The sequence below is a fragment of the Rattus rattus genome, chromosome 13 (genome assembly GCF_011064425.1).
Source record: "Rattus rattus isolate New Zealand chromosome 13, Rrattus_CSIRO_v1, whole genome shotgun sequence".
Taxonomy (NCBI): domain Eukaryota; kingdom Metazoa; phylum Chordata; class Mammalia; order Rodentia; family Muridae; genus Rattus; species Rattus rattus.
In genome coordinates, this window is record NC_046166.1 from 29200084 (window position 1) to 29204326 (window position 4243).

The window sequence follows — 4243 nt, forward strand, 5'->3', positions numbered from 1 at the left end:
GTTCAGAAGTTATAAATGTTCAAAATAAATGAAAAGACTGATTTGGGGTTCTAGGGAACTTCTCCAAGCTGTGTCTTTTTCATTTGAAAACTGACTTCTTTCGATAAAGTACAATCAAAGATTGCAATTGTCCTCTCTGTTCTCATCAACTTTAGCTAACAAGCCTTTGGTATTTTCTGGCTGTACACCATTAACAGACTATGTTATGTTGTTAGCCCTAGTAACACAACCATCTAAGGTGGTCTCCTTGCGTCAAAAACCTCTACCTTCTTTCTTGATCTCATGTTTTTTGCATCAATTGCATCCATGTTGTATTTTTACAAGTAACGCTCTCCACATGGACTCTGCTCTTCTGCATATTTGTGTGCTACACTGAAATTAGGGAGCCCACTTTCATGACAGCCTCTTGTAATAGAAACCCTAGCTACCAACTGCCCCAGAATGTACTTCTATCCTTAGTTTTTAATGCAAAGGTCAGAAAGCTTCATATAAAAGAAGTAAATATTTTATGGCTTATAGCCAAATATTTTCTTTGCTTACATTTACAGCTCTTCAATAATTAAAAGTTATTCTTGTGTAAATACATACACAAAACCATCCATCTATTTCTGTTCATCGTCAGCAATAACTTGGTGAAGTCAGCTTTAATGAGGAAAGAATATATCAGGTTCAGGAAAGGAAAAATATTTCATTTTCACTTGTGTTTTTTATTAAAACATGTAGTATGATTGCTCTAATTAGTGTGATACTGCAGTCTGCTAGACATTATCATTAAGGACCAGTGCCGGGAATAGGCCCTTGGTTACCTCTGAGTACACACATGAGTAATTCTTAAGAAATAACATCTTAAGGTTCTGCAGTCTACGGTTACATCCTGTACTTCTGAATTAAAATGAGTTCCCAAACCAGATATAAAAAGAAACAAAACAAACCTTAAAAGTGGATTGGAAGCTCTAGACTTTTCAAAGGCATTCAGGTAAGAGACTGGGAAAGGAGGCACAAGATAGAAGAGGAAGCTCCTGTCAATCAGATGCAGTCTAGGTATGGGGAGAACACAGGAGCATAAGCTGGCACTGACATTTGGCTCTTAGGGCCAAATCCAGCAGACTTGGGTCTCGGTGGGCTGTAAATGTCTTGAATTGATGATTCCCAATATTCTGCCTTTGTTTAAAGTGAGTACAAAGGAAAAGTTTGGAATAAGTGGTTTGCCGGTATGTGAAAGGCCTAAAGGATCTCCCACAGAACTGTCTCATCACTGTGCACTCAACAGAAACAGAGAGCTGCCAAGAGGGCAAACACGTATGGTCCTCTTAGCACCTGTAACATTCCGTGTAAGCCAAGTGACCATAATGAAATTTGGATTCCTTATTGTTTTTGGTAAATAAAATCAGACATGCTTTATACTGGTTTTTATTTTATATGTCTATTAGATGTCATTTTTGTACCTGCTAGTGACTTGCATTTATTATTAACATCATAGAAATACAATTTCAGATTTATCTTTAACTTAAAATAATGTACATACCTTTTATGATGGAAGGAAACATAATTCCTTTGATGTGTAGTTTACGACATTATTTCGTGCCAGAATACCAGGCATAAACATCTTTAAAAAAGGCCTGGGAGAATCAGAGAAAGATAATAAGTAGACGATAAACTTCCAAAGGTTAATGAAATTCAAGGAAAAGTTTCTTTACAAAGAAGTAGATAAAAGACTGCGTTTACCTTCTACTTTATGGATGATAGGATATGGCTCAGTAAAATGAGCAATATTGACATATTTGTAAGACTTTTGAAAGGCCATTTCACCACACAAAGTAGTCAACAGGGTTTATACTGCTCATAAAGGGCAAATATACATCAGCTCATTCAGGGAAGGAGAAGAGGGAACATTGACAATGATTCCTTATGCCTTCAGAGTTCATCTTAAAGCTGTATTTATTTCTTGAAGAATTATTACTTGAGTGTTTTGTTTAAACCCATATATTACTGAAAAAGTCTCAATAAATGTTCTCAATGCTATATTTACAAGACACATTTTTTTTCAGTTAAAATAGCTGTTTTTACAACAAATATTCTTTGCCCATTTAATTATGAGTTTTTACTTCATGCTACACAAAGTGAATATATGATCATTATTTATGATATAGCAGAAACAGGCTTATAATACTGACAACATTATTTATAGACTTATAATTCTTCCCTTTATATAAATCTACAAAAATAAAGTAATAGTGAAAATAACTAGAGAATATAATTCAAAGTTTGTCAGCCTCACTACAAATCATATCTAAGAAAAAAAGAACCCTTATTAAAAAAAATCCTTTTGTATATTTTGTTACTTTTATTTCTTTTCCTTTATGTAAAGATTAGGAAAGCCCCTGTGCTAGAGACTTTGTTTTATGGAGAAAAATACCCAAAAAGGTATTTGCAGATTTGACCTTTCCAGTTTTCAACAACAGAAACCAAATCTTGATGATTTAAGCAATGGTCAATATAAAATCATAGACTTGGGAAAAGGTGCATAAAAATAAATCTTGGCTTTTCCCCCGCAGCCACGGCGGGCTTCCCTGTTCACCTCTGTATCTGAGAATCCGACGCCATCTGCCACCATGGTGAACTTCACAGTAGATCAGATCCATGCCATCATGGAGAAGAAAGCCAACATCCGAAACATGTCAGTCATTGCTCACGTGGACCACGGCAAGTCCACGCTGACCGACTCCTTTGCGTGCAAGGCGGGCATCATCGCTTCTGCCCGAACAGGGAAGACGCTCTTCACTGACACTCGCAAGGATGAGCAGGAGCGCTGCATCATGATCAGGTCCACTGTCATCTCCCTCTTCTAAGAGCGCTCCGAGAATGACCTGAACTTCATTAAGCAGAGCAAGGATGGCTCGGGCTTTTTCATCAACCTCATCGACTGTCCAGGTCATACACAACTGCCTACACCCACCTCACCCTTCTAGCATCCCACTTGTCTGGGGCATCAAGCTTCTACAGGACCAAGTCGCATCCTCTCCCACTGAGGCCAGACAAGGCAGTCCTCTGCCACACATGTAACTGGGGTGGAGGGGAGTTGGGGCTGTGCTCAGAGCAATCCATGTATGCTCTTTGGTTGGTGGCTTAGTCCCTAGGAACTCTGAGGGTTCCAGCCAGTTGACACTGTTGCTCTTCCTAAGAGTTCACTTTTAAAAAACTTACAACTTGACCATTACTAGAGCAATGATACTTAAGGCATTTCAAAGTCTAATGACTAGAACCCATGTATGATTGGGGTTGTTAAATACTTCAAAACAGAAACAGACCTATCGGCATTTAAATTGTAGAGCTTCTGAGGGCATTTTTACTGACAGGATTAGAATGAATGGTAATTAGTACGTCACTTGTCTTAAACACCTCCTTTCAAATACTAAAGGTCATACCTAAGTGAATACGACCGTGATTTATTGGAGTTCCATTTTTAGAGTTCAATTAACAAAAGTTTGTTGGGATATGTTTTTAGATCATGTTGGGGTTTATTTTGTAGGTACAGAAATGAATAGAAAGGCCACCTGAACTGGAATAATCAACAGCTTATTTTAACAATAAAACCAACTACTATCACTTATTTGGCTGACCAAGAAGTGTAGGCTTGTGGTGAAGAAAAAGAGAAATGTTCAACTTGCTTAAACTTCATAAAATTGACAGGTATATAGAGAAAAGCCAGAGAATATCATACCTAATTTCTGGGACATTACCTCAGACAAATAGCATTAGAGATACTAATCCCAAAGGAAACAGTATCAAGTATGGTTAAATGGATACCTAGAAAAATAATGTTCTTGCTGTTGTTTATAATCCCAGATTAGTTCATATGGTTTCTACTCTATAGTTCAAATAGATAGATATAGATATAGATATTCAAATCTACTTTTTTAAATTAAATGTTTTCAATCTCAGTCTGATCAGTAGACTGTTTCTACATCCAATTTAAAAATATTTCCATTCAATATAAATTTGCACTAAAGCTTTCTCTGTGTATTATCAGTGAACTGAATCTAAATATGATGGGTTAGTTATTGCTTCTCCCCTTAGCCAATCACAGGTAGCCATGTGATCAAACTCTTTTCCACTGGGACAGCTGTAAACAATGCTGGTTGCAGTGTCTTTACCCCATTTCTATTTTCTAAGTTATGTATGATATTACTTTCACTGGCTACAAATGTACCCACCATGAAGAGTTTCATGCTTGAAAATTTTG

At 36.9% G+C, this 4243-nt stretch overlaps 1 pseudogene; it reads left to right on the forward strand.

Annotated features, from left to right (window-relative positions):
- Nucleotides 1-2563: 2563 nt before the first annotated feature.
- LOC116914999 lies at nt 2564-2969 on the forward strand (annotated as a pseudogene).
- Nucleotides 2970-4243: the final 1274 nt, after the last annotated feature.